At 46.0% G+C, this 7,174-nt stretch overlaps 1 pseudogene; it reads right to left on the bottom strand.

Annotated features, from left to right (window-relative positions):
* Positions 1-4,822: 4,822 nt before the first annotated feature.
* On the bottom strand, positions 4,823-6,463 carry LOC123153049 (pathogen-related protein-like; annotated as a pseudogene).
* Between the last annotated feature and the right edge of the window lie 711 nt (positions 6,464-7,174).

The following is a 7,174-nucleotide window of genomic DNA, read 5'->3' as shown; positions in this document are numbered from 1 at the left end:
CAGGGAAAGGTGGTTTCTCAACATAAGAAGTAGGAACAATAGGATCATTATAAGTGACAGTCTTTTCTTCAACTTTAATAGGTGCAGCTACTTTTACTTCTATGGAAGGATGATATTTAAACCACTTCTCCTTAGGGAGATCAACATAAGTAGCAAAAGATTCACAGAAAGAAGCTACTATCTCAGAGTCAAGTCCATATTTAGTGCTAAACTTACGTAAAATATCGGTGTCCATAAAAGAATTAACACAATCAAACTTAGGTGTCATACCTGACTCCTTACCTTCGTCGAGGTCCCAATCTTCAGAGTTGCGTTTAATTCTATCCAATAAATTCCATCTGAATTCAATAGTCTTCATCATAAAAGAGCCAGCATAAGAAGTATCGAGCATGATTTGATTATTATGAGAAAGTCGAGCATAAGAACTTTGCATAATTATTTCTCTCGAGAGCTCATGATTGGGGCATGAATATAACATTGATTTAAGCCTCCCCCAAGCTTGAGCGATGCTTTCTCCTTCGCGAGGCCAGAAATTATATATGTAATTGCAATCACGATGAACAAGATGCATAGGGTAATACTTTTGATGAAATTCCAACTTCAATCTTTTATAGTCCCATGATCTCATATCATCACATAGCCTATACCATATCAATGCATCTCCCTTCAAAGATAAAGGGAAGACCTTATTCTTAGCAATATCATCGGGTATACCTGCAAGCTTAAATAATCCACAAACTTCATCCACATATATTAAGTGCTCATCAGGATGCTTCGTTCCATCTCCTGTGAAAGGGTTAGCTAGCAGTTTTTCCATCATACCCGAAGGAAATTCAAAAGGAGTTTCATTTTCAATAGGTTCAGTAGGTTAAGGAGAAACTCTTTGCTATACTAGACGGGGTGAAGATACCCCGAACAAGCCCCTCAGAGAATTACTTTCCATAGTAGTAAGTGACAGTAAATTTTAGCACACTATATAAATTTTTCCTTACCAAATTCCACTACGAAAGGCGCTACACTCCCCGGCAACGGCGCCAGAAAAGAGTCTTGATGACCCACGAGTATAGGGGATCTATCGTAGTCCTTTCAATAAGTAAGAGTATCGAAACCAACGAGGAGCAGAAGGAAATGATAAGCGGTTTTCAGCAAGGTATTCTCTGCAAGTACTGAAATAAGTGGTAACAGATAGTTTTGTGATAAGATAAATTGTAATGAGCAACAAGTAACAAAAGTAAATAAAGTGCAGCAAGGTGGCCCAATCCTTTTTGTAGCAAAGGACAAGCCGGAACAAACTCTTATAATAGGAAAAGCACTCCCAAGGACACATGGGAATATCGTCAACTAGTTTTCATCATGTTCATATGATTCGCGTTTGGTACTTTGATAATTTGATATGTGGGTGGATCGGTGCTTGGGTGCTGTTCTTACTTGAACAAGCATCCCACTTATGATTAACCTCTATTGCAAGCATCAGCAACTACAACAAAAGTATTAAGGTAAACCTAACCATAGCATGAAACATATGGATCCAAATCAGCCCCTTACGAAGCAACACATAAACTAGGGTTTAAACTTCTGTCACTCTAGCAACCCTCATCTACTTATTACTTCCCAATGCCTTCCTCTAGGCCCAAATAATGGTGAAGTGTTATGTAGTCGGCGTTCACATAACACCACTAGAGGCTAGACAACATACATCTTATCAAAATATCAAACGAATACCAAATTCACATGACTACTAATAGCAAGACTTCTCCCTTGTCCTCAGGAACAAACGTAATTACTCACAAAGCATATTTATGTTCATAATCAGAGGGGTAATAATATGCATATAGGATCTGAACATATGATCTTCCACCAAATAAACCAACTAGCATCAACTACAAGGAGTAATCAACACTACTAGCAACCTACTAGCACCAATCCCGGACTTTGAGACAAGAATTGGATACAAGAGATGAACTAGGGTTTGGAGATGAGATGGTGCTGGTGAAGATGTTGATGGAGATTGCCCTCTCCCGATGAGAGGAGCGTTGGTGATGACGATGGTGATGATTTCCCCCTCCCGGAGGGAAGTATCCCCGACAGAACAGCTCTGCCGGAGCTCTAGATTGGTTCCGCCAAGGTTCCGCCTCGTGGCGGCGGAGTCTCGTCCCGAAAAGTTCCTTCTTATTTTTTTCTCATCGAAAGACTTCATATAGCAGAAGATGGACGTCTGAGAGCCACGAGGGGGCCCACGAGGTAGGGGGCGGCGGGCGCCCCCCACCCTCGTGAGCAGGGTGTGGCCCCCTGGCCTTCATCTTTGGTGAGGATTTTTCTTTATTTGTTTTAAGATGTTTCGTGGAGTTTCAGGACTTTTGGAGTTGCACAGAATAGGTCTCTAATATTTGCTCCTTTTCCAGCCCAGAATTTCAGCTGCCGGCATTCTCCCTCCTTATGTAAACCTTGTAAAATAAGAGAGAATAGCCATAAGTATTATGACATAAAGTGAAATAGCAGTCCATAATGCAATAAATATCGATATAAAAGCATGATGCAAAATGGACGTATCAGTGGGTTGCCCCAACATGCATTATTATTTATATTTTCTACACCCTCAGTTCCTAAATATAAGTCTTTTTTATTAGCCACACCTAAGACAAGAATTTTTTTTATTAGCAATGAACCCCACATGTCATAGACACAAAAATTGTGGCAAGATTCCCTTAGGCAAGCCAAAGTGTGTCTAACAATTTGAGCAACTCAGGTTAGGCAAGTGTGGCAAATGTGGGAAAAATAATGTGGCAACATAAGACAAACATAGTCATAATCCAAACAACCCAGTAATTTTTTGTGACATGCATGAAAATTTGGTTAGTTAAATTTATAGTAAAAATTTGGCAAGGTGCATCAAATCAACACATGCAAGTATCAAAAGGAAAGTCACGGCATGCATGCATGCGTTGTACTCCCTCCGTTTCCAAATATAAGTCTTTTTTAGAGATTGCAACAAGTGACTACACACTACTAGGGAAAAGGCTACTACCAGCGTGGGTAAAATGGCTACTAGCAGCGTGGGTACCCGCGCTACTAGTATCGCGCTACAGCTAATAGTTAGTAATAGCGTGGGTTGAACCCGCGCTATTACTAACAAAGTTAGTAGTAGTGCGTTTCCACCCACGCTACTACTATTATGAACCCACGCTACTACTAATGAAATAGTAGTAGCGCGTTTATAATACCAACGCTACTAGTATCCTAAATACCTGTAGCGTGTATTTGTCCCCACGCAGTGCTTTGATGTGTCGCATCAACTCGTACAAGACCGAGAAATTTGATTACTAACAAATTAGGAATTAAAAAAATAAAATCAACAAATTCCATTTTATGCATACAGTTCAAGAAAACACAATAGTGATGGAAATGTCGTTATTCCTGATTATACTATTACAATGTTGCCGTATCTACTATCGTACAGTTCCTCATTCTAACATCCATGGACCACACCTGTTGCATCCAAATGGAAGAAACAAATAAAATCATCACCATATATATACAGCCACCATACACTACAGGCATGACATAAGACGGCAGATTAGAAGAAGCAAGCATCATACATACGCGGCCGCCTTCTTCGGCATGCTCTTGGCTCTGATAGGGCCTGCCTTCCAGTTGGCCTGGTGCTTGCCAAAGTTGCTCGCTCATCACTGCACCAACCAAACAGAGAACAAAGCTCAGTTTCCAACAAACAGAGAAGGAACCGATCTGCATCAGTGATGCTTGCAAATGAATCTACATGTCTCAGTTTTGACATGCCAAACAATGAATGATGTAGATTCATTTGTCTCTGCGTACAAGTGCAAAGTCAAGTTTGCTGAGTTACTAGTGTCACCTACTATCTATGTTTTCAAAACAGGCATGTTGATATCCATAAAGAAGGTGTGCTGTAGTACCTACAGTGGGCTCTCCCCAGGATGGATTGGATTCTTAATATGAACAGTATTAGGAACTAGCTCACAGCTGAGACATAGAGAGAGAGATTGACCTTTTGCAGGGAGTCGTGGTGGTAGGAGTAGATGACCGAACCGTCGAGGCTGATGTTGATGCCCCCCACGGAGCGCTACTGCTGCATCCAAATCGAACAAAAAAATTATACACTATCGGTGATGATCCAACTTTAGGAAGTAAGGGACATGATACACCTACAACGGTAAAATTAACCGACTGAATCAAGTCAAGTTGTGTGTGTTGTTTCTACTGCGTCCAACTCCAAATCTACATTAGGAACTGATCAGGATTGGTGATGCTTAGAAATGGATGAATCTGCACGTCTTAGTTTTGGCATGCCAAACAAAGAGTGATGCATATATTCATTCGTCTGAACGTACGAGTGCAAAGTCAAGTCTGCTGCAATTACTAGTGGCTCTCCCTAATCAGAATGGATTGGGTTCCTATGCCTAATCAGCTTGGCATTTCCGCAAGTGTCAAATTTTCCTACTGTCTCCAATCACAGGAAAATATTAAACTTTTCTCCTCTCATCTCGTCTCTGAAGAAAGGTTCAGTTTTATTGACTTGTCCTCTCTAATGTTTCTGTAGCAAGCAAATTTGATGACCCATGAGCGAAGCGAAAGGAAGAGGGGAGTGAGTACCTTGGCTCGACGACTGCATGACGGAGCTGCATCTCCACGGCCTCCGGTGCCGGTGCCGATGCTGTGGTTGTGGGGGTGGATCCAGAGCTCACTTGCTTGGACAGGGAGCAGAGGAAGGGCGGCGCCCTCCCGAGAGAGAGACTGAAGACAATACTAGCTAGTGACAAGCACGTTTCGTCGATTCTGGCACGCTTCAGTCTCCTCTCATCACAGGGCAACCTTAAGCCGACGCAGCAGAAGCAGAAGTAGCAGGCGCAGACAAGAAGTTTGCGAGGAAGTTGCCACGCTCGTAGAAGAACTCTGCCTTCTCCACCTTGGTGTCTTCATCGACCTATATATCATCACAGGGTTGCAGGTCACTTATCTTTGAACAAAACCAATAATACACCATTAATTACTGTCAAATGAACTTACGTGGAAGACACGGACATCGAAGAACTCAACGCGGCAGCCGTGCGGAGGGTGGCCCTTGAACGGGCCCTCCATGTAGCCCCAGCTGAAACTTGAAGACATCCATGGGCGGGCCGCTGTACACGTCCAGCACCTCGATGGCGAAGCCCTGGGGGGACGCCGTGAGGAACGTGGTCATGCCCGACTACAACGACTCCGCATCCGGGTCGTAGATGCGGTGCTCCGGCGGCAGCGTGGTCGCCAGGAACGCGTTGTAGCCGCCCATGGCCGTCACCCCCTCACTCCTGGTCTCCCTCCTCACTTGCTGGGTCGCACCATGGCCGGTGTTGGCGCAGGCCGGAGAAGGGCAGATCTGGGCACCTGGTCTCCCTCCTCTGCTGCTCCATGGGGGACGGGGGAGGCGAGGTCGCGGAAGAAGGGCGACTGGCGCGCCCTGCGGCCGCGGGAGGAGGAGGAGGGGATCTAGATCAGAGGTGGATTTTTTTAGACGGGGGTGGGTGGAGTGGGACGACGGTTGGTGGGGTGGGATGGATCGGGCCGGGGAGGACACGCTTAGTAGTAGCGTGGGGTCTTACCTGCGCTACTACTACTTATTTAGTAATAGCGCCGATTTTATACCCCTCGCTACTACTATGGCCTATCCCGGGGACATTGTTGGAGACCATTCAGTAGCAGCGCGGGTTTATACCCCTTGCTACTACTATCAACTTATTAGTAGCGCGGTTTTTATACCCCTCGCTACTACTAATTAGCAGTAGCACCCATTTTTAAACCTCGCTACTGATAAACTTCTGTGTATAAGGTTTTCCCTAGTAGTGACATACGAAGCAGAATATGTCTACTCCTACATACGAAGTATCCCATCGAGTGCAGTGCTTTGATGTGTCGCGTCAACTCGTTCAAGACCGAGAAATTTGATTACTACAACACCCTCTCCCTCGCGGACTAAGCTTTGGTGCCTTAACTGCACCTGCCTTTGGCTGCATGACAGGAGGACCAACCACCTGTTGGGGCCACCTGTCATAGACGCAAAGGCAGGAGCAGTAAGTAGAAGCTTTCGCTACACGCTATCCCTCCCGCACGAGGTGGACGGACATGCAGCAGTGGATTCGATACTGTAGAAGTAGGAGTAACATCATTGTTCATCTTCTCGAAGAGGCAAAGAGCCAAGCGCAACCCGAATGTGGCAGTTGTGAACGCTCGCGTGGTGCGGTTCCTTGGAGTAGTAGCCAGGCTCTTGCATGAGACAAAATTGCTATTGTTTAACAATTAAACTCCATTATCCATTGGTTGATACACTACCAGAAAAACTTGTTTTGCCGACGGTCGTATCTATGCTGACGGCCCCCGTCGGCATATATGGGCATACCCCGACGGCCCAACTACAGCCGTCGGCGTAGAAAGGCCGTTTGCGTATAGCCATCTATGCCGGCGGGGGCCGTCGGCATAGATAAGCCATCGGTGTTTCTCCTAATATACCGACAGAGCAGGCCATCGGCATATCACGTGGGCCCGTCTACCCGGGCGGCGACGGCAGTTTGACGGCGTCAGGCTACGCCGACAGGCTAACGGTGGCCGTCGGCATAGCTACGCCGACGGCCTAGCCGTCGGCATAGCTATGCCGACGTCATCGATCCACCGCGCCGCCACGTAATCGATCCGCGTCGTTCGCCGGTCCCGTGGGGTGGCATTTCTATGCCGACGGCTAGGCCGTCGACATAGGCTTGGCCCATGGTTTTTGCCACGTCATTGATCCCCGCCCTATGCCACGTCATCGATCTAGGGCTCTACCGTTCCGTGGCCGTAGCTATGCCGACGGCTTTGCCGTAGGCATAGATTTCTAATAATATTTTTATATTTTTTGTATTTTCTCTTATTATTTTTTATTTTTTTCCAATACTAATTTCATTAACTTAAATATAAAGAAAACATATATCGATTGCCCCCCACACGGGCCTTCTTCCGTCGTGTCACGGAGAGGTTAGACGGGACGGGACGGGTACCTGTGGGGGGTAGCAATGCCGCCAGGTGTTGCGATGGGCCCTCCTACGGTTGTGGAAACGTGGTGGCAGGCGCAGGCACGCGACTTCGGGGTGTGCCCCCTCCCCCCTCACGGGCGTCGATGCCGCCGTTC

Source organism: Triticum aestivum, chromosome 7A, assembly GCF_018294505.1.
Source record: "Triticum aestivum cultivar Chinese Spring chromosome 7A, IWGSC CS RefSeq v2.1, whole genome shotgun sequence".
NCBI lineage: Eukaryota > Viridiplantae > Streptophyta > Magnoliopsida > Poales > Poaceae > Triticum > Triticum aestivum.
This window is presented reverse-complemented; position numbering and strand designations above follow the sequence as displayed.